Genomic DNA, 24,140 nt, shown 5'->3' with positions numbered 1-24,140 from the left:
GCAGGAGTACGGGGCGGGGCTGGAGTCAGCCCTAGTGCCACCCTCTGGAACTGCGTCTTAGCAAGGCCTACATCTGCTTCCACAGGCCTTGCTCTTCAGCTTCAGCTCTGGGCTTGCTGAATCTCAGTCCTCCTCTTTGCTGACTCCGTGTCCTCCAAGACCACTGCTCTCTTTCCCAGAGCCCCTTTGGCTCTCTATCCCAGGTCACATGAGACGCTAATCGTCCAACCCACCCTTGTTCTGCCCCCTCAATTAACTTCTGGCCCATCATTAAATCTGCATTTGCATGAAACCTACAAAAGACATCTTGTGGACGGCCTAGGCAGGCAGACAGCTGGCGTACATGTGTAACGGGGAGGGGGAGTTTCTCACCAAGCTTTTCCATCTGGATTTGTTCAGTAATCTCCCAAAACCCCAGACTAATCTTTCTGAACACTGTGGCATAGTGGAAAGACCTTGACCATGGAGGAGCTGGATATCGGGTTAAGTTCTGGCTGTGTAGCTTTGAAAGTGACTTTATGTTTGGGGCCGCAGGATCCTTATCCGTAAAACAGGGTTACAGATCCTCATTCTGCAAGGTTGTTTTAAAGATAAAATGCAGGCACTTCCCTGGTGGTGCAGTGGTTAAGAATCTGCCTGCCAATGCAGGGGACACGGCTTTGATCCCTGGTCCGGGAAGTTCCCACATGCCGCAGAGCAACTAAGCCCTTGTGCCACAACTACTGAGCCTGCGCTCTAGAGCCCACGAGCCACAACTACTGAGCCTGAGTGCCACAACTACTGAAGCCCGCACGCCTAGAGCCCGTGCTCCACAACAAAGGGAAGCCACCGCAATGAGAAGCCCTCACTGCAACGAAGAGTAGCCCCAGCTCGCCGCAACTAGAGAAAGCCCGCGCGCAGCAACGGAGACCCAACACAGCCAAAAAAAAAAAGAAGATAAAAGGCAAGAGAGAGTATCTGTTAAACGATAAAATTTGGTAGAATTTTAAAAAGCATTTAGATAGAGCCTGGCAGACAAACATCAAGATTTTGTTGAATGGAATGGAGAAGTCTGTATAATGGTGAACAACCACCACCAGCACAACAACAGCTGCATTCATTGTGCTCCTACACTCGGAGGTAGGCACCCTTAATATCAACATTATTTTACAGAAGAGGGGAAAAAAAAGCACAGGGAGGCTCAGTAACTTGCCTATGGTCACACAGCAGGCAAGTGACAGAGTTGGGATTATGAACCCAAATTGTCCAACTCCAAAGTATAAGCTCTTTACCATTATGCTAGGTTAGTAAATGAGGCTTGAAACACAGCGATTAAGTCCAGAACCTTCATTCTTAACCACTGTACCAGCTTGTCAGAGCTGAAAGGGGCTCTAGGACTAATCTAACCCAGCACTCTCATTTTTTTCCCAGCAGGAGCCTAAGGTCCAGAGAGGTAGTGTGACTTTCCCAAAGTAACACAGTCAGTTAGTTGAAGAATAGGACAAGCACCCTGGTTTCCTAACTCTTGAACCCCATGCCATCACTGAGTATCACAATGACCGTGAGAGGCCTTCAGGGAAGGAGTCTCGAGGATATACCAGAATTTTTCCAGCAGAAGTGTAGGGAAGGCAGACTAATCAGAGGGAACAGCCCATGCGAAGGTCTGGCGGCCATGAAAGTCTTTTTTTGGAGAATAGTGAGCTGTGAGGTGCATGCAAAGGTTGGGGCTGGAACAGATGATAAGGCTGGTTTTCCTATTAAACCATGTTTCATATTTCCACATGGTTCTTTTATTGTTTAACACTTTCTTATTCTGTCTTATGTTGCTAATATCTTTCCTTATTTCTTTCGCGTGTTTCTAATGTTAATTAAAAATTCTTGGTCTATCTGTTCTAATGTCGCTGACTCCAGTGCTATCTCGAGTCAGTTTGCTGTTTTTCTTTTGAAGCCTCTGTGCTCCGGCTGGTGATACAGTAGGGGTGAGGGTGCACATACCATCCCTAGAAACAGTGAGGGAAGACATATGGCTCCCCGCCCCTCGTCCTCAAATCAACACCAGAGTAACAATAGAGCAAAAACGTCACTAAGCCTAGGAAACCGTGGAGAGAAACGGAATCTCCTGGGGAGACGGAAGGGGTTTTAACTTGGTGTGTGCAGCGCTGGCAGGTGGGAACGCAGCAGCCAGGAGAAGGGGCAGGGCCTAGTCTTTAGCGGGTGGAGAATACTGTAGAAAAGACAATCGGATTTGAGCTCTGCTCTTGCCTCTTTGCATCAAGCCTTCCCCAGCACACCTCCCCACACCCCCTGCCCCAAAACATGCCCACTTGCCCTGGAGCAACCGAGGCCAGCATTCTCACTTGCACACGCGGGGCCCAGGCAGACGGTCCAAGTATATGCCGGAGTAAAATCAGGGCCGTGCAGCAGGCACTGTGGAGTTGCAGAAATCAAGAGGGAACTAATGGGGTGACAGGCCTCCACGGTCACTCCAGCACCCCTTCTCTTCTGGACCTGGAGGCTGGTGGATTCTGACCTAGGCAGACAGCCCCCTCCCTTGGCTGCTTCTTCCTGGCATCCAGAAAGTGAGGCTCAATCCTGTAGAGTTAGTTACTTGGTGGGGGTGCTGGGGGTGAGGGTCGTGATGACAAACCCAGGGAGGAACTATGCAGTTCTGACACCTGGGGGCCTCCACTCTGGGACCGTCATCTCCTTGGGCTCATCAATGCTGACAGAGACCAGGGTCAGGCTTGGATTCTTACCCCAACATGCAGCACCAGACAGAATAGCTGAAACCCTCCCACCCCGAGGAGTGAGCTCACGGGTTACAGAACAGGGAATCCGAGGAGTACACTGGCTTCAAAAGAAAAACAAACCAATTAGAGATACCACTGGAATCAGCCGTGTTCAACAGATGGACTGAGAATTTTAAAATAAGCATTAGAAACACGCCGAAGAAATAAGAAAAGATATTAGTGAAACAAAACAGAATAAGAAAGTGTTAAAGGACCCAAGTGGAAATATTCTATATGAAAAAACAGTTGAAATAACAAACATAATAGGTAGAATTAACTGCAGAATGGATACTGCAGCTGAGGAATGAAATAGGGAACGGGGATATCAGATGGAGGAATATTTCCAGGAAGAAGGCAGGAAGGATTAAGAAATCGGAAATATGAAAGAAATGGTAAAAGATCAGTTAAAAGTGAAAACAGCAGCCCCAATCTTACTCCATTAATTTGAAATGGATCATAAACCTAATTGTACAAATCTTCTTGGTTTTTTTTTTTTGGCCGCACCACACGGCATGCGGGATCTTAGTTCCCCAGCAGTGGAAGCGCCGCGTCTTAACCCCTGGACCACCACGGAAGTCCCCATAATCCTAACTATAAAAGCCAGAACCATAAAGCCTCTAGAAGATAACATAAGCAGGTATCTTTGTGACTTTGGGGTAAGGCAAGGAGTCCTAACTTCATTAAAAAAAAATGATAATTTGGACTTCATCAAAATTTTACACTTCTGCTCATCAAAAGATACCATTAAGAAGCTGAATAGACAAGACACATAATGGGAAAGAATACACACAATACACATAGCTCCCAAAGGACTTGTATCCAGTAAATAAAGAACTCCTAAAGTTGCCAATAAAATGATTAACAACTCCCCACACACACAATGGGCAAGAGACTTAGCCACTTCAAAATGAAAACATACGAATGACCAATAGTTCATGGTGTTCCACATCATTATCATCAGGTAAATGAAAATTAAACCCGTTTCACACACACCAGAATGACTAAAACCAAATCAAAATGACTTGCAAAATCAAACATTGGCAGGAATGTAGAAAAACTCATGGTTATGTAATAAAGTACACTGACTTTGGAAAAGAGTTTGGCAGTTAAACCAACATACACTTATCACATGATCCAGCAATTCCACTCCTAAGTATCTGCTCAAGAGAAATAAAAATACACCCAAAGGGCTTCCCTGGTGGCGCAGTGGTTGAGAATCCGCCTGCCAATGCAGGGGACATGGGTTCGAGCCCTTGTCCGGGAAGATCCCACATGCCACGGAGCAACTAAGCCCGTGTGCCACAACTGCTGAGCTGGCGTGCCACAACTACTGAAGCTCGGGCACCTAGAGCCCACGCTCCACAACAAGAGAAGCCACCACAATGAGAAGCCCGCACACCACAACAAAGAGTAGCCCCGCTCGCTGCAACTAGAGAAAGCCCCTGCGCAGCAATGAAGACTCAACACAGCCAAAAATAAATAAATAAATTTATTAAAAAAAGAAAGAAAATACACCCAAAGAGTCATACATTAAGTGTTCATAGGAACTTTATTTATAATACCCCCAAACTGGAAACACGCTATTTATTTAATTTTTGGCGGCATGGCATGTGGGATCTTAGTTCCCCGACCAGGGATTGAAGCCACGCCCCCTGCATTGGAAGCATGCAGTCTTAACCACTGGACCGCCAGGGAAGTCCCTGGAAACAGTTTAAATATTCACTAACAGATCAATGAATAAACAATGGTGGTATATTAATTCAACGGAAAACCACTTGGCAAAAAAAGGAGAGAACTATTGAGGCAACAAACATAGATGAATCTCAAAAACATTATGCTAAGTGAAAGAAGCTAGACACAGAAGAGTATCTGCTGTATGATTCCATTTACACGAAACTCTAGAAAAGACCAATCTAATCTATGGTAAAAGAAATCAGAATAATGATTGCAATTTGGGAGGAAAAATAGACTGGAAAGGGTTGTGAGGGAAATTGCTACAGAGACAAAATTTTTTTAAATCTTATTTTGGGGTTATGGTTACAAGGTAATGTAATTGGTCAAAATACCACATTGAACTGAACACTTAAGATCTGTGCATTTTATTGAATGAAATTATACATCAACCAAAAAAAAGAGAGAGATGGAAATATAAGTGCCAACATCTAGATATCAGGAGTCCCATGAGAGGAAAATAAATCAAAAGTAGAGATATTTGAAGAAATAATGAAGACAACCTTGGAACTGAAGAAAAATGATAGATCTCAGTTTGAAAGCATCCCAAATACATCAGACAGGATAGATAATGAAAAACCCACACTCAGAAATATTAGAGTGACTATCAGAAGACACATTCTCAAAGTCTAGAGAAAAACAGATCACTTACAAAGGAATAAGTAACAAATTGAATTGACCAAAGTACCAAAGGAAAAGAATTTGAACTGAGAATTTTATATCCAGCTAAACTGCCATTCAAATGTTAAAGGCTAAAAAAAAACATTCAATGGCTCAGGTTTATACAAAAAGACACCCCCCCAAAAAAAATTTTGAAGTAACTACTTCAGTAATAGAAACAAATTCCACATATGATACTAAAGATATGTGAAAGCTGAGCAAATAACTTAGTAAAGTTTAGTGTTTAAAAAAAATCCCCAGATCAAAGACAAATATATAATATCTGAACAACTCAGAACTGCAAAACCTAGACAGTTTTAATGTGCTGTCATGGGGGCTCAAAGGCATGTCACTGAAGAGTATAAGGGTTGAAAGGGAAGAGAGAGACCAAAGGGTATAAGAAAGTGCTAATCTTGTCTTTGCAGGGAAGAGCTACAGCTAACAATTCTTTTAAAGTAATAAAATATTAAAACGAAACAGAAAAAGCAAGATAAATTGAAATTAAAAAGTAGGATACACACACATACTTTTCAGGAACAGTCAAACATTTTAAAAATTAATCACATACCAGACCACAAAACAAGTCTCACATTTTAAATAACAGGTCTTCACAGAGTCCACATTCTCTGACCATTAAGTTTGAAGTTAGTTTTTAAAAGGACAAACAATTTTCCATACACTTAGAGATTAAAAAATCCCTAAATAACTCATAGATCAAAGAAATGTCATAGTAGAAATGAAACACCACTTAGAACTGAACGATAATAAAACACTATATATCAAAAACTGCAATGCAGCAAAGAAAGTCTAAAAATTAATGAGCTAAGTTTCCAATTAAAGAAATTAGAAAAAACAGAAACTCGAAGAAAATAAAAGGAGATTACAAAGAGCAGAAATCAACAAAACAGAAAACAAAGATTAAACTGAGAAGATCAAAGCCACAAGTTGGTCCTTTAAAAAAGTCAATAAACTTGAGGCAAGATTAATTTTAAAAAATAAACAGAGGGAGAAAGAGATAATACACAATTATTACAGAAAAGAGGAATACAATAAGGAAATGCTATAAGCAACCTTACACTGATAAATATGAAAATGCAGATTAAATGCATACATTTCTAAAAATACATATATAACATACCAAAACTGACTCAAGAAGAAATAAGGAAACAATTTAAAAATTGAAACAGTAGTTAAAATCTTTCCACAAAGAAAACAGAAACAGGCCAAGGTGATTTTACAGGTGAGTTCTATCAGACTTCAAGAAGCAAATTATCTCAATTTTACCCAGACTTTTCCAGAAAACAGTAAAAGAGAAAATATTACTATCTACTTCTATGAGGCCATTATTATTGCAATACCAAAGCCAGAAAAGTACAACATAAAAAATGAAAATTACAGACCCATTTTATTCATGAAAACTGATAAAATAATTCTAAACAAGATATAAGAGAATAACCAATATACAAGTTAGACTTACCTTAGGACTGCAAGGACGGTTTAATATTAGAAGATCAAATATGTAATTAACTACATTAACAGATTAAAGGAGAAAAACCATATAATCATCTCAAGATACTTTTTGAAAGCATTTAATGCAAATTAATTCAACACAAATTATTATTTTCAAGAAGTTCTCGGTAAGTTATGAATAGAAGAAAGCTTCCTTAACCTAAAAAAAGCCATTTATAAAAAATCTGCAATACATATATATTAAATGGGGAAACATTAGAACATTATCTCTAAAAAACAAGACAAGGATACCTAATACCACCTTTTAAATTTTTAAGATTGTACTGGTAGTCCTAGACAGTGTAATAAGATGAGGAAAAAAGTTAAAAGCATAAAGATCTAAAAATACAAAAGAAAACTATCATTACTTGTAACTGATTGTCTGCATAGAATCTACAGACAAATAATTGGAAATAGAGTTTAGCAAATTAGCTTGATAAGATCAAATGCAAAAAAGCCTATTGCATTTTCATATACCAGCTACAAAGAGAACTGGAAAACATAAGAAAAAATGGGTACCCAGATGGGAAAAAAGTTGAATTGGATCCTTATCCTACACTATACACAAAATCAACTGAACATGGATCAAGGTCTTAAATGTGAAAAACAAAACTTTGAAACATTTAGTAGAAACTGTAGGTGACAGCTTTCTGATCTTGGAGTTAAGGCACACTTTCTTAAATAAGATCCAAAAAGCACTAAATATTAAATAAAACAGTGCTAGATTAGACTCTATTAAATTTTAGAATTTCAGTTTCCCAAACATCAGTAGACTCAGAAATATAAAGAACTATTACAAGGGAGTTCCCTGGTGGCCTAGTGGTTAGGATTCCGGGCTTTCACAGCTGTGGTCTGGGTCCAATCCCGGGTCAGGGAACTGAGATCCTGCAAACCACACAGTGAGGGAAGGAAGGAAGGAAGGGAGGGAAGGAGAGAGGTAGGGAGGGAGGGAGGAAGGAAGGACTATTACAAATCCATAAGAAAAGAACAAAAAAAGGACAAATAGAAAAATGGGCAAGGGACTTCCCTGGTGGTCCAGTGGTTGGGAATCCGCCTTCCAGTGCAGGGGACGTGGGTTCGATCCCTGGTCAGGGAACTAAGATCCCACATGCCTCGGAGCAACTAAGCCTGCATGCCTCAACTAGAGAGGAGTCTGCACGCCCCAAGGAGGACCTGACACAGCCAAAAATAATTAATTAATTAATTAATTAATTTAAAAATGGGCAAAAGACATCTCACACACACACATTCATACACACTTCTTCAACCTCATTGGCAATCAGGGATATGTAAATCAAATCTACAATGAGAAATCATTATACTTGTTGGGTTGGAAAAAATAAGAAGTCTGACAACACTTATGGAAGATGTAGAACAACAGGATCTCTTATATGTTACTGGTGGGAGTATAAACTGATACAATCATTTGGAAAACAGTTTGCTCTTATCTTGTGATACTGAACAAATATTCATATACCCTATGACCCCACAATTCCACTCCTAGTTATATATCAAGAGATAATTTCTATATATATGCATTAGAAAGCATGTACATGAATACTCATAGTGCTTTTTCTACACTAGCAAAAACCTGAAAACAACCCAAATGCCATCAACAAGAAATTGACTAAATAAAAACTGCGGTGGGAATTCCCTTGAGGTCCAGTGGTTAGGACTTGGCACTTTCACTGCCAAGGCCCCAGGTTCAATCCCTGGTCGGGGAACTAAAATCCCACAAACAGGGTGGCACGGCCAAAAAAAAAAAATTACGGAACACTCAGTGGAATATTATACTGTAGTTAAAAAAAAAGGATTACAGCTACATGCAACCATTGGATCAATCTCGGCAATGTAAGATTGAGTGAAAAAAGCAAGTCCCAGGAGATTATGTAAAGCATGATACACTTTCATAAAGTAAAAAATATATATTTTTTACATAATGTATATAACACACACATATATATGATTTTAAATACTAATCCAAAAAAGGCAAAGGGAATGAGAAACTTCATATGTATAATACGTATATCTGTGTGTGATAATAATACTAATAAAGTATTAATCAAAAGTTTAAAATAATAATTTTAAAAGGCAAGGGAATGAGAAAGCCCAGACTCAGGAGAGTGGTTACCCCACATGAAGAAAGGTGGGTAGGAGACAGATGGAGGAACCAGAGGAAGATGTAAGGTATTGGATGATGGCTCATAGGCATTTAAAATTTATTTTTAATAATAAAATAGGGACTTCCTTGGCAGTCCAGTGGTTAAGACTCAACGCTCCCACTGCAGGGGACATGGGTTCGATCCCTGGTAGAGGAACTAAGATCCCACATGCCACGCGGTGGGGCCAAAAAATAAATAAATAAAAATAATAAAATATACAAGAGGGACATTATGAACCAGTGATAAATGTGCTTGAACAAGGATCATGATTAATCCACTGAAAGATCTCAGGGTCCATAAAACAACTTAAATGAAAACAAAAATGCTCAGTAAATATTCACATTTTGCCAAGCACTATAGAGACTGTTCAACACGCTTCATATCTCATTGAATCCTCAACAGTTTTATGAGCTGGAAACCATTACTGTCCCCATTTTATGAGTAAACTGAGGTTCAGTCACTCGGCCAGGGTCAATCATCTGGAACCCAGGTCACCTCCTCCTGTCAAAGTAGGCAAGATATGTAACTTTCTTTTTTTTTAAAATTTAATTAATTAATTAATTTATTTTTGGCTGTGTTGGGTCCTCGTCCCTGTGCGAGGGCTTTCTCTAGTTGTGGCAAGCGGGGGCCACTCTTCATCGTGGTGCGCGGGCCTCTCACTATCGCGGCCTCTCTTGTTGCGGAGCACAGGCTCCAGACGCGCAGGCTCAGTAATTGTGGCTCACGGGCCCAGTTGCTCCGCGGCATGTGGGATCTTCCCAGACCAGGGCTCGAACCAGTGTCCCCTGCATTAGCAGGCAGATTCTCAACCACTGCACCACCAGGGAAGCCCAAGATATGTAACTTTCTTGGCAAACAGTAAGTGCTTAGTAAGTGTTTGCCTTAATTCAGAGGGGCTGTGTGGGCATATTGGAGAGAAACTGGTTGGTGGCTAGGGGACCCAGATACAGTCCTACCACCTCCCTTCACGACCTGGCAGGGTCACTTTCCCTCTCTGTGCCTGGAGAGGGCTGGAGTGGCAAACCCCAAAGGCCATTCCTGCTTAAACAACCGTTTAAGGGGCCACCGAACAAACAGGTCACCCTTACCTTACTTCTCCTGGCAGGCCCTGCTGATTCTCCCAGAGTCAGTCTGAGGTCTGCAAGCTTTGGGTCCAGCCCACCTTCTGACATCACCTCCTGGCCCCCTCCGCTCACCACTCAGACCTTCTGTGCCCTGCTCTCTTCCCTCAGGGTTTTTGCACAGCCTGTTCCCCTGCCTGGAACACTCATCCCCAAGGTCTCTGCTTGGATCACTCCTTCTCATTCTTCAGGTCAAAGGCCACCTCCTCTGAGCCCCTACCGCACCCCAGTCCCTCACTGTTTCACAACCCTGCTCATCACTGGCTGAAATTAACCCAATTTTATTTTATGGTCTGTCTTTTGCATTACAGAGGAGCTCCTGTATCCCCAGCACCCAAAACCACACCTGCCTGCAGAAGATGCTCAGTATTTGTTGGAAAGAGAGAGGAAAAAAAAAAAGAATGACGCTGCCTCCCGCAGGAATTCTTTGTGGTTGTTCTGCCCGAGGCTTGGTTAGGTGGCTCCTCTGGTCCCACAGCTCTTGAACTTTCCTTCACCCTACACCACCTGGTGAGTGTGTCTGAATGTGTCTGTTTACATGACCATCTCCTGCACACACTGGTTGATCTTTGAAGGAAAAGCGAGACCAGATTTGTCTGCGAATTCCAGCAGCCAGCCTTGGGCCTAGCAGGCAATTGGGCTAAGGAAATGTTTGTTGAATGAATGAATGAATGAATGTTCTGCACCCATCTTTCCTCCTTCCTGACTCTGCTTCCTCCTTTTTCCAGCCTGACAGGCGCCAAGAGCTGACACCCAAGTGAGCTGACAAGAAAGGCCACTCCAGCGTGAATTTTCTGAAGTGGGGACAGCCCCTCCTTCCCCCAACAGTAGTCACTCCAGACAGTGAGGGAACAAAGCCCAAGGTCAGCCCTGCCTCTGCCACAGGAACCACCTGGGGCCTGCCCAGCAAAGCCAATGGGACAGGGTTTTCCGTGCATCTCAGTCTCGCTGATCAGAGCGTGCCACAGGACGGGGAGGCTGGCAGGCCTGCCTCAGAGCCCCAGCTAGAGGCCTTGCCAAGTGAGCTCTGCCTGGCCAGGGGCCAGTGGGGAAATACTTGATTATTCGAATCAAGTAGCCACTCAAGAGGAAAAGATCTGCTTCCTCCAAAAGGACGAAGTGGGGCAGGCAGGCCAGTCCAGGGACTTGGTGTCGAAGGGGGAAATTGCAGAGCAAAGTTCTCACACACACCAGTGCTCTGAGATTTGCCACCCCAGGAAGACTCTGGAAGCCTGAGATGGAACTCCAGGAGGGTCAGGTCCAAGGCCAGAGCCCTGGACTGAAGCTGGGGCCAGTCCCCCACTGAGGATTCTCAGTTAGCAGTAGCTTCAGCCAGGCTAATTACTCTGGCCTCCTTCTGACCCTGGTTCTGGAGACACCGGGACTGCCCCCCTGTGCTCCCCACCCCTGTCCGTTCCTCCCTTCGACCAGGATCACACAAGGGGTAGATAAACTCTGCATCCTCGGCTCAGGGGGCCAGGGAGTGTCCCGCAGTCTATTCCTGCCATTTGCTCAACTCCTGCCTTGCACCCACTACCTGAGTCGGGCTCTGGAAGAACCATCAGGTGCACGAAGAGTTTACACATCTGGCCTGCAGAGACCTATCTAACATTTATCAAGTGACTACGGGCCCACACTCCGGAGCCAGGCTGCCCAGGTTCCAATTCTGGCTTAACCACTTATGAGCTGCATGACCTTGGGCAAGTCCCTTCCCTTTTCCGTGCTTCTCCTTTTCACCTGTAAAAGCTGGGATTGGAGTACCTACTCTGTGGGAAGTTTAAGAGGACCAAATGAAAAAGGGTGTATAAAACACTTACTTAGCAGGCCACACATGGGGATTCAGCAAATGACAACTCTTAGTATTATTAAACAAATTAAGATTGTTTGGAGGCAGGCCTAAGTCTCCGGACCAGACATCCCCAAGACAGACAACTTTTCCATCACCAGAGGCAAAACCAGTCAGCTCAGAGCAGACTGAAAAGCAGAGGGGAAAGCCCCCAGACTCTGGGTTCAAATCCCAGCTCCTCCACCCATCAGCTCTGCAACCCTGGGCAAGTTACTTAACCACACTGAGTCTTGTTTCTGCCTCTGTGTATTATAGACCACAGTAGTACCTCCCTCAGAACTGTCACGAATCTTCCCCATCGGGAGGGATGTTAGTCCCTGTTGCTGTCGGCTCTGAGCAGTGCCAGGGAATTAGGGAGCTGACACGTGCGGGGGCTGACACGTGCGGGGGCTGACACGTGCGGGGGCTGCCCCAGGCAGGGGTGAGGTGGTAGGCTGGTTTCCTTTCCTGAAAACCTCTGTCTGGGCCCAGCCTCAGGGTGTGATGTGGGGAAGGCGCTCCAGGAGGTGGGGAAACTCTCCTCCACTCCAAGGATCATGTAATAGCGTGTACACTCACACAGGCCTGCTTGCCAACAGCCAGCCCTGAGCAGAGGTGAGAGGAACTGACCAGCAGGAAACTTCGATGAGCCTTTCCGTACAAAAGGAGGCAGTACGGCCAGACTCCATAGCCTGATGGCTGGGATTTACATGCCGGCCTGCCAGCTACTAACCATTTCCTGGGCAAGTGAGTTCATTTCTCTCATCCGTGGGGTGGGGATGATTAAGTACGGTGCTACCTCCCAGGGCTGATGAGTTCCTACATCTAACACACTTGGGGCAGCGTCTGCTCCTCAGGAGGTATCAGTTGGTGCTGTTACAGTCATTCAGGGCTGCTTTAATTTCTTCCGTGAAGGATCTCCTGGCTTTCTCCAGCAGACTCAGGTCTCCCTCCTGTGGGCTTCTATACAGGGCAGGATCCATGCCTGTTACACAGATGATGATCACAAGACCTACTATGTGCTCGGCACTGTGTTAAGCATTTTATATCCATGGAGATGTTTCCTAGCCAGGGGGCAAAACCACCACTGGACTCACCTACTACTTATGACCACAGGCTCTGGGGCAGGGGCTTCTGTGCTATGGAAAGAGGTTGGGGGAAAGTGGTCACCACACTATATTACTTGGAATACATGTGCCCTGGAAGGTATGAAAATATTTGCACTTGGTACCAACTGTGTGACCTAGGAGACATTACTTAGACTCTCTGGGGCTCAGTTGTGAGGATAAATGAATAAATATAAGTGAAGCACTTAAAGCAGAGCCTGGTTCATGACCTATTTAAAACAAACATCTATTGATATATATGTATCAATCACTCCTCCGAGTACCTCTCAGGGACAGAGGAGGAAACAGGCATGGAGGTCATACAAGGTCTTAGTTCCTAAGAGATGTTATTTCCTGCAAGTATTCATTCACCCATTCACCATATATGTATTAAGTGCGTACTATGCACCAGAATGCATGTTATATAGATTCGGCAAATGACGGCTGTTACTATTTTTAAAGAAATTAAGGTTACTTGGCACTGAGGGTCCATCTGTGAACAAGTTGGACAAGATTGGTCAGAGGTATGATGCTGGGGAAACTCATACCTGACTAAGGGTCTGAGCCACCAATAGGGAGGCTGGATTGTCCTGCTGCCAATCATTAACCAATCATTCATGAGCTGATGTCACTGGTGGAGAGAAGAAGATACCAATGCAGATGCGGGAAGGGCAGCCAGGCTCAGCCTGGAGTGGCTCAGGTGTTAAACCCAGCGGCACAGCCTTTCCAGATTTCCCCATGGGAACCAAGCCCGGCTGGGCTGTGGACACCCCTGCCAGGCGGGGCAGCCTTTCGTTACGTTAACATCATTGGACACTTGCTGAATGCGGGTACCTTGTTAGACACTGGGATTCACGAATGACTCAGATGGGGTTCCTGCCCTCCAGAAACTCACACAGAGCCAGACACTACCTGGATGATCAGATTACAAAGGACTGAAGATTTCCAAGCAAGATCTAGAAAAGCAGCCGTGATGCCAACTGGCAACACAGGCAGGGAGGACACCGCAGGGGAGGGGACAGCAGGTGCAAAGGCAAAGATGGGACAGGTTGGGGGACACATTCGGGGAAAGATCTTTAGCCTGGGATCCTGACCTGAGTTTGAGGGCTGGTTCTGCCATCGACTTGACCTGAGCCTGTTTCCATTTTGCAAAATGAAGATAATACTTTATTGGGCTGTTTCAAGGATTCAGTGAGTTCATGAATAAGAAAGAGCTTTAAAACTGGAAAAGTATAAGAGCCTGGATACTGAGGCTGGCAGTATCCAGTATTAAAGTGACTATTAAATGAGTATTAAAGTGACTCATCTACGGTCCCATGGCTGATTAAAACAGGAACTAGATTTGGTTCATCCAGGATGGGGGGCCAGCAACTCAACCCCACCTCAGCTGCAACACTCCCATGTTCCCATCCCCCAACCCAGGCTGCCCTGGCCAATCCAGGGCCCAGGGATAACCATTTCCTCACTGTGTGATCCCAGGCCCGATTTTCTAACCTGCAACATGGAGATGCCATTTGCTGTGCTACTCCCATGCGTACATGGAAGGCTCTGCCTGCAGAAGAGCACTTTCCACAGGTGAAGGAATGTCAGGGTCACAAATGAGAGGTGATGATGGTGAGTGAGGAAGAGCCAGTGTGGAAACTGAGCCAGGGAGGGGAGCCAGCTTCAGGGCTGGACGGATGTGAAAATTCTAATCTCAGCAACCCTGCTGGTTCACCAGCTGAGGAAACTTGGGCAAATTATTTCACCTTCAAGTCATTTCCCTCACTTGAAAAATGGGCTGTTACAAGGATTAAAAGCATGAATGTATATAAAGCATTTAGTAGAGTGGCTTGGTGCATAACAAATATTCAGTAGATGTTAATAACTCTTATTACTACTATTACTACTACTATGGATATTATTATGGAGGGTGGGGGAAGGGGTAAGCGGAACTCTTTCCGGGACCATCTGAAACCAGCCTCTTCCTTCTCATTTTTACTTTAAGCCTGAGTTGTGACCAGCCCCAGAAACCATTCCCCACCCTTCCTTGAGGAGTGAACCAGGGACACAGCTCCATGGAAGGTCTCCACCCTACACCAGAAGTGAGTTCTGCCGCCGTCTAGCTCAGGAGTCCTCCTGCTTTCCCAGGCCAGGAAAAGAAGACTGAGGAGCACAGTGACACTGACCTGGGCACCACCCTGGGCCTGTCCCTTCTCTGCCCCTGTTCACACAATGCCTAAGTCTAATTTGGTTCTGGGATGTCTTTCCATCTTGTGTGCCAATTCTAATGAGTGGATAATGGCTGCCTGGAGGACTGCATTTAGAAGGAACTTGAGGTTTAGAAGGAAAGAGAGCAGTGGTTGATTAGTCATGTCTGACATGTATAGGACAAGAGGGTGACAGCATGCATGCCAACTACTTGCCACACGTGAACTAGAAAAGTCCTAACCTTGCCTCCCTCAAACAAGCCATAGTTGTCAGGCAGGGTAACTGAAAGCCAAGAGGGAAAGGGACGTGTCCAAGGTCACACAGCTTGAAATGGCAGGGTTGGGATTCAAACCCAGGCTCCTCCGGCTTTCTGAGGATGCTTCCTGCTAGGATTGTCATTTCCTTCCTCTTGACTAGAAGAGGAGGTGTCCAGGCCAAAACCCATTGTCTTGGAGAACAGAAGCTGCTGTCCAACCAGGAGTGTGCCTGTCCTTGGTCACCTTCCTCTGAGACATCCCACGTGACTTTGCAAACCCTAGAGACAGATGGTTCCACTGAAAACAAATATATACAGCAAGGTCCCCTGAGGGCTTGTATCCAGACAAAAAAATTGAATCCAGATGCTAATCTGATTGGGCAGGAAGGCATGAGACCTGAATTTGGGTCTCATCGCCTCCTTCTAGCTGTGTGACCTTGAGAAAGTTACTCAGCTTCTCTGAGCTTTAGTTTTCGTCTCTATAAAATGGAGAGGATAACAAGTTAAATATAATAAGGTCATTAAAAGTGATTTGCTCAGTTCCTGACACAGAGTAAGACCTTAAATGTTAGTTGGAAGGATGAGGTCAAGGGGAAAAATGAAAACTCACAGCATTTTCACAAAAATTACTCAAGTGATTAAGGCAAGTCTCATATGAGCTGTTGAGAGGAACTTGTTTATCTTTGATATCCTGATAGGCTAACTGAAGCTGAAATATGAATTACTAGATTTCATAATTTCAAAATAAGGAACCAGACTCTTCTAGGAAAACAGGGTGTGTCATTCATGTCACAAAGAAGAAAGCATCCTTGAGTGGGTGGGTTGGCAATGGTAGGGGATGAGTGTGTATATTTCCCACTTTCCAGGCTGAGTGATCTTGTGCCTCAGTTTCCTCATCTGTAATGGGATAATTGCACTTGCCACATAGGGCAGCCGTTTAGACTAACTGAACAGTTCCAGGACAGGCGCTGAGTACCACCTGGCATGGCAATGTTAGCGGTGGTGTGTGGAGGTGGGAGGGGGGTGCTCGCTTAATGAGGCAGAGGAAACAGAGCAGCTATACAGGTGCTAAGAAGGAGTGAAGGAGGGGAGGGGGTCTCAGAGTCAGCTGACACACTTTCTACCCAGAATGGTGGCAGATGAGTACGTTATTAACTCCTGTATGTTAAGAGGCCAGTAAGTCAAAGTGGGAACAGGTGGAGTAAGAAAGAGACAAATGATACTCAGAGAGGCCAAGCCTGACACAGGTGAATGACAGCCAGCTTAGAGGATTACAGGACAGCGAACTGACAACCTCAACCTGAGGTCTGGGAGAGTGCCCACCCTGCTGTTCTGTAGACAAAGTAAAAGGTGGATCAGAGAAGGCAAGAACTTGACTTCACAAAGAGTCACATGGCAGATCCTTTTAAAAGTGAGATTTACGGGGACTCCCCTGGTGGCGCAGTGGTTAAGAATCCACCTGCCAATGGAGGCGACACGGGTTCAAGCCCTGGTCCAGGAAGATCCCACATGCCGTGGAGCAACTAAGCCCGTGCACCACAACTACTCAGCCTGCGCTCTAGAGCCCGCAAGCCACAACTACTGAGCCCGTGTGCCTAGAGCCCACGCTCCGCAGCAAGAGAAGCCACCACAATGAGAGGCCCGTGCATGCAACAAACAGTAGCCCCCGCTCACCACAACTAGAGAAAACCCGCGCACAATAACAAAGACCCAATGCGGCCAAAAAATAAAAATTAAAAAAATTAAAAAAAAATTTTTAAGAAGTGGGATTTATGGTTTTTCAAATAAAAGCCACCTAAACACTTTTTTAAAGAACATAAAATGTTAGCTGGGCTTGTCCGGCAGCTTGCAGACCTGGTCAGCTGAAGTTCATCCACCTGAATCACAAACTGAGATCTGGGAAGATGAAGACGCTTCTCTCAAACAAGCCCTGGGTCAGCGCCTCACTACAGGGTCTCAGAGGAAATAGCCTCCCAGCCGCCATTCCCCTCTCTCCCTTCCCTGGGTCAGGGCAGGGTGACTGAGGCACCTAGGGGAGGGGTTTGGACCCAAGGTGTCCATCCCTTGAGCCTCAACTGCAAAATGGCAGGGAGTGAGGGGTAGGTGAGGTTCAAAGATGATGGGTTAAGTGCCTGGTACCCAGCGGGTGCTCACAAAATGCTACTTCCCACACAAGGTCATTCCTCGAACTCCTCTGCAGCTGCAGGGACCAGGGGCCCTGTGGCTCTGTCAGGAATCAAGGCTCCCCCTTGTTCACCTTGTACCCCACAGAGCAGTTTGCTTGTGGAGACCTCCTAGGATCTCATGCTAGGCAGCTGCCTCCAGAGCCTTCACCGTGAGCTTTAACCATGAGGTTTCATGGCCTCCTGCACTGCCCTTGAGCTCAGACACGGCGATTTGGAGATCTGTGCTACAGCTGGGCTACGGCCTGTCATCAATCACCAGGCCTTGGTCCCCAGAAAAGGGGGCAGAACAGAGAGCTGTGGGTTCAGAGTGCAAGACGGTGTTTCCTGTCTGCAAAGTGACACCAATGCACAGGGCTACCGGGAGCATTAGGTGAGGCGGCAGATGTCAAGGGAGTCCCTCCCCTCAGGGGGCTGCATAATCTCTAGTCTGAAGCACCCCAGGTTGCCTGTCCCCAAGGGGGTGGGCCCCGGGCCCAGCTTCCTAAGCACTGACAGGCTGATGCTCTATTAGCCCCCAAACTCTAGAGCCCTTAGCCTCTTCCTGGGACCAGAAAAGCAGAAAGAAAGCTCCCTCATCCTGGCTGACATGTTTCAGAGACGCTGCCAGGCCCCGGAAGAGGGATTGGTGTCTATGTGTCCCACATTCCTACCCTGAGCCTCCTGAGGGCTGGCCCAAGCCTCATGCACCTAGCCCAGAAACTGCAAACTCAGGAGGCAGGCAGGGAATGGCAATGAATCAAATGCAGGGCATTTGGCACAGTGAGAGCAGGGCACAGTGGGGACTGCGGTCAAGTGGATAGAGCAGCTGCTAATCAGCTCCAGTCATGGTGGCCAGGCAGGGATGCAGCCCAGAGTGGCCACATCTTTTGATCTTTTGAGGGAAGCCAGAAACCCTTATTTTTATGTAAAATGAAATCACCAGCAATGAAATCAAAGTTTTAAAATCACTGCAGGAGACTTACAGACATCGAAAACAAGCTTATGGTTACCAAAGGGGAAACGTGGCGGGGAGGGATAAACCAGGAGCTTGGGATTAACACATGCACACTACTATATATAAGATAGATGACCGACAGGGACCTACTGCATAGCATAGGGAACTCTACCCAATATTCTATGATAACCTATATGAGAAAAGAATCTAAAAAAGAATGAATATATGTATATGTATAACTGAATCATTTTGTTGTACACCTGAAACTAACACAACACTGTAAGTCAACTATATTTCAATAAAATTAAAAAAAAATCACTGTGGGAGTCAACAGTGCCCCCACCCCCACCCTTTTCTGCCTCAGGAGGGCAGTTTGTGACTGACCTGCCATAACCTAAGTCACAAATGTTTGAGGACCAACTCAAATTAAATCAGACCCATTCCAAGTCTTAGGAATGTCCCAACCCCCCAACTCCTGCTCTTCAGGCAACTTGGGTTACAGATGAGGACACTGAGGCTCAGAAAGGGGAAGGGACTTGCCCAAGGTCATACAGGTAGTATATCAACAGTTCAAGGGCTTAAACTCTGCTCTGAGTTGTGGATCTTTCTCTACCAACGCATACCATCTATATTCTTCCTTCAACAATTCTTTCTTTTTAAAAAATAGATATATTAAGGATATGCTATGGAAATGATACACACCAAAATCAAGATAGTGGTTACTTTTAGGACGGTCATGGGTGACCCTGGGCAAGCCCTTCCCCTCTCTGGACCTCAGTCTCCCTGGTCTGCAAAGCAGCCGGTTGACAGAGGCAGCCTTTAAATGCCTTCCAGCTCTGAGGCATCTATGAGGTCTCTTCTCTGGCCAGTACTTTGTGGCCTCAGATGAATATAAAATTGTAATAATAATAATAATGGGGAGGGCAAGTCCACGGTAGCCAGGAAGGAACACTACAATTTTAAGTGAAACTTGACTCCTGGTTACTGGAATTCAGGAAGAACGATGTTAATACCCAGGCAGTTTAACCACCACCCAACAGTTAAACAAAAACACATCTGGTTTAACTTCATTTTCCTCGTCTCCTCCCCCCTACCCCCAACCCTCATCTCAAATTTTACCCCTTAATTTGAGAAGTCAAATTAAATGCAAACAATTGATTTCATGCCACAGTGAGGTTGAGAATTTCAGCATGGAAAACTTTAAGCATGAAGTTTTTCTGGGAGTAATTAGGAAATGTTGGGGGGTGGTATGAGGGGGGTGGAAAAATATGGAGACTATTCTTGAATGTTCTTTGGACACTGAGCATCAGAGAAGAGTTGCTGGGGGCCTACTATGAACCCAGCACTCAGAGAGGCCAAGTGACTTGCCTCAGGTCACACAGCTAGGGATTGGAACCCAAGATGCTGATCCCAAAGCCAGCACTTTCCCTCCTGTCTAGGCCTTTGTAACCTACATAGGGCCTTCCCTCTGGCCCTTATGGATCACCTGGTAGTGGCAAAGAAACTGTCCCATAGGAAATATTAACTTCTCAACAACAATCTCCAACAGTGGGTCAGCCCCAGCTGAGCCATTCAATGGTGAAAAACCATTTATGATTTTGCTGGCCCCACACAGCAAATCTGCAAAGTACATATTATTAACCCATATTACAGATGATTTCCTTAACCTGAGGCTCAGAGAGGGAAATAAACTTGTCTAGGGTCACACAGCAGTGCTGGGAATGAACCTCCAATCTACTGCCCACAGCTGCCCTCTAAAAGTGAGGACATCTCTAAAAACAAAACAAAACAAAATGGGCTTCCCTGGTGGCGCAGTGGTTGAGAATCTGCCTGCCAATGCAGGGGACACGGGTTCGAGCCCTGCTCTGGGAAGATCCCACATGCCGCGGAGCAACTAGGCCCGTGAGCCACAACTACTGAGCCTGCGCGTCTGGAGACCGTGCTCCGCAACAAGAGAGGCCGCGATAGTGAGAGGCCCGCGCACCGCGATGAAGAGTGGCCCCCGCTCGCCGCAACTAGAGAAAGCCCTCGCGCAGAAACGAAGACCCAACACGGCCATAAATAAATATTAAAAAAAATAAATTCAAAACAAAACAAAACAAAAAACAAAAAAACACACTGCACAGCTTAGCTCCAGCCTGCTGAGGATGAGGACGACATAGCACTGGAAAGGTGAGTCTGCATTCCCGTGGCCATGCGGAGATTTCTGAGCGCTGGTTCTCAGCTCAGCTTGCTCCCTCTCCCCGTAATGTTCTCTTCAAGCTCTGAGTTTTGTATTAATAACTCAAGGTGAGAACTCCGAGCTATGTCACTGGATCCTACCCCTGGATTAAGAGGCCTCATCCCCAAAGATGGGTACAACGTGAAGATCGCTAGAGGTGATCACCAGGGCTCCAGCCCCAGCTCCCCAGGTAGCATTTGTGTGTCCTTGAACAAGTCACTTCCCTTCTCCAGGACTGATTTCTAGTTTGCAGGGAATGCTGGGTATGTAAGCCATGGGACAGGCAGGGTTTGAGTTTGGTTTCACCTCATTTCAAAGCTGGGACACATAGAGGCAGAAGGCACTGCGGAGATAACAGCCCCAGGCCTGTTTCCAGCAAGGACCTCCAGGCTCCTGGCCAAGGCTGAGTTTAGGATGACAGGAGGTGGCACCTGAGTGTGGGCAAGGAAGATGCCGTGCCACTCTACAGCACAGCCCATCAGGGAAAGGACAGGGCCTAGGCGGTGGGTGACAGGTTTCCAGGGTTCAGGGGCAGCGACATAACCCTATGCCCCGTCTCAGGGTTGCATTTTCTGCTGAGATTAGAGCTGATTATAGACAATATTTTCTTAGGCACAGACACCAGCTAAACACTTTGCATACATTAATCATACTATTTATTGATCTCCTCAGCTTAAAGGAGGAGACTGGGGCATGACAGAGAACAGAATTTGTCCCAGGTCACACAGCTAGGTTGCCTTTTCTATTAGTGAAAACCAAAGGTTGGCTGATCAGTTTTACCCATCTTATTGCATTTTAATCTCCTTCCTTGTGAATTGCTTAATTCCAATTCTAAAGTGTCAATTTCAGAGCCTGAAAACATTTTGTTATACAAGTGTCCAGATGGCTGTTTAATTTACCGCTGCATTCTCAGCACCTAGAACAGGGCTTGGCGCATTCATTAAGTATTTGTTAAATGAAGATAGCATTTCATTTCTGGCCTCAGTTCAGTTTTATTCCTCACAATAGTCTCATGAGAGAGGCATACTCCCTATTTTCCAGGTGGGGCCACAAATACAGACAGGGGCCATCACTCAAGCCTGTCTTACTCCAGGGGCCGGGAGTAAGTTAGGAAGCCATGTCCAGGAGCCTCTTCTGCTTAGGGAGTTCAGAGGCATGAAGTTCAGGAAGAAAAAAGGAGGCAAAGGGACAAGAGCAGGGGCAGGGAGTGGAGTAGGTGGGGGTGCGGGGAACAACACAGTGGGGAGGACTAAATATTTGAAGAAGGCAGGTCTAGAGCATGGGGGGAGGCAAGACTGAGCACCAGCAGGGCCAGAAGAGGAACCAAGGTCAGCCCCTCATCTCTTGGGTCATATAATGGAAGCAGGGAGCTAAGGTTGTAGGGTTTAGAGTCTGGATTCACATCCTTGTCTCATATTTACTTAACTTCTCCAGGCCTCCGTCTTCCTATTTGTAAACAAGATGATGCATGTGAAGTGTTGGAGCCTGGCACACAGTAGGCATTCAATAAACAGTTGCTGTCATCTTTGCTGGTGTGGGAGCCAAGCCCTTGCCTACCAGGGAAGCCCGGCCCACCGGGGGAGTCTTTCTTTCCCAGGGCCCAGAGGCCCTTTCTGGCCTGAGAATTGCCCCCTTTTGATCTCCAGGGTTTTCCCCCTCCACCCACAGGCCTTTGTAAAGCCCCCCTCCCCCAATCCCATTACGCTTGGAAAAAGGGTCAGAAGGGACAATGTAGGGGAAGGATGGGGTTTTCCTTAGCTTCCCGCCCCACCATTGTTACCATGCATTTAACCCTTTCTTATCCAGACTAGGCGTGGGAACCAACCCTGAGCTATCCGCTCACCTGCACATGCCCAGAGATGGATCGCAAACTCCCTCAGCTTCCGGGGCTCCGGAGCTTTGCCCTAAGGCTTTTGTGCCCACCCCCGACTCCCAAACAGCCTCCAACACGCCGGATGTCCGTTCCCCCCACTCCCACCCCCCTGCGGCTCCCGTACCCAAGTGCCTGCCTCCCTCTACTGTTCCCAGCTCTGGCCCAAACTACTTTGGAGCCCACCCAAGCAGACCAGCCCCCTCCCCGCCTGCTGTGGCAAGATCTAGAGATTACTAGGTGGTTGGCAGTTCTGGGTGGGCAACCTGACTCGCTTGATCTCGGACCAAGGGGGTTCCGTAGAAGCCGCTCAGTCACGGAGCACCGGAAGGAGGTGCCTAGACTGAAGGTGGGGGTCTCGGGCAGCGGCCTGGGAGGTAGGAGACCCCAGGGCTGCAGCAGCGGTCGCGAGCGCAGTCCCCTTGACTCGCCGGCTCCGCGAGCGCCAAGTCCGATTTCCAGCCCGGCCCAGCGCGCCCGCCGGGAGCCTCGGATGCACGCGAGTACGGGAGCGGGACAGGTGGCTGGGGGTTCATAATGGGCTGCCTTGGGAGGTGTCGGGGCGCGGAGGTCCCTGCTCCACCACTGATATCCGACCTCACCACCGTCCCCAGGCGAGGGGAGGATGTGGGAGGGGCCGGGGAATCGACCACATCCCTGGGGCCGCGGGGAGCCGGGAGCCAGCGTCGAGTCTTTACCTGCGCTGAGTTCGTGGGCGAAGGTCTGTCCCGGCACAAGTGACGAGATGTCGGTGCGCTGGGACGGAGAGCGCGGAGTAGCGGGAGCGCGACGCTGCCGGGGCCACCTCCCCCGCGGGCTTATAAGGGCGACCGCCGGGCCCGAGCGCGGCCGAGGCAGCCCTCCCCTGCTCCCGACCCCGCCCCCGGCCGGGGCCCCGGCCCTCCCCGCCCCCGCCCCCGCCCCGCCCCCGGCCCCGGCCGGAGCGATGCCCGCAGGTCCGCCGCGTGGCCAGGGCTCCCCCTGCCGGGGAGTAGGGCACCCTCCCCCTTCCCGCGCCCCGGCTCGGCTCGTGCCCCGCGCGGGGTTGCGGCGGGCTGGGGTGCCGCTGTCTCCGTGTTCTCCTGCTCTTTCCGCCTCCGCGCGACCATCTCTCTCTCTCTCTCTCTCTCTCTACTTTCTCTCCGCGAGCTCCGGCTCTGATTCCGTCTCTGTGAGCGACTCTTTGGGGTTGTCTTTATCTTTGGCTCCAACTTCCTTCTGTGTCTCTTTGTGGCTGTCTTTCTCGCGCCCTCTGTCTTGTCTGCCCCTCTGTGTATGTCTGCCCCTCTCTGTACGTCTGCCTCTGTGTCTGGCAACCTGTCTCTATTTGGGTCTCTGTCTCTACCCATCTCTATCCACGAGTCTCTCTCTCTGTCTCTGTCCACCTGTGTCTCTGACTCTCCTCCCTGTCCCCTCTCGCCTTCCCACTCCAACCAGACCACTAGCCTGTCTCTCTCTCCCCTGCCCTTGGACTGTCTCTTTTGCTAGGGGCTGAGGAAGCAGAGGGAGACCTAGAAGGGGGTGGCTTCGGGGAGGGGAGCCTCCCCTAGACAGGGCCAACTCTCCTAGACAGGGACTGTTCCCTCTTTCTCCTTAGAGCC

At 47.1% G+C, this 24,140-nt stretch overlaps 1 protein-coding gene across 1 annotated transcript in view; it reads right to left on the bottom strand.

Moving 5' to 3' along the window:
* ALPL (alkaline phosphatase, biomineralization associated) overlaps positions 1–23,366 on the bottom strand; it is a 60,112-nt gene extending 36,746 nt beyond the window's left edge. Inside the window, exon 1 of the mRNA XM_036834983.1 lies at positions 23,238–23,366. The gene's annotated coding sequence lies outside the window, so the exon portion shown is untranslated. The remainder of the gene's footprint in view (positions 1–23,237) is intronic.
* Positions 23,367–24,140: the final 774 nt, after the last annotated feature.

The sequence above is a fragment of the Balaenoptera musculus genome, chromosome 1 (assembly GCF_009873245.2).
Source record: "Balaenoptera musculus isolate JJ_BM4_2016_0621 chromosome 1, mBalMus1.pri.v3, whole genome shotgun sequence".
Classification (NCBI taxonomy): domain Eukaryota; kingdom Metazoa; phylum Chordata; class Mammalia; order Artiodactyla; family Balaenopteridae; genus Balaenoptera; species Balaenoptera musculus.
The sequence above is the reverse complement of the archived record's forward strand: the minus strand, read 5'-3'. Positions and strand labels throughout refer to the sequence as shown.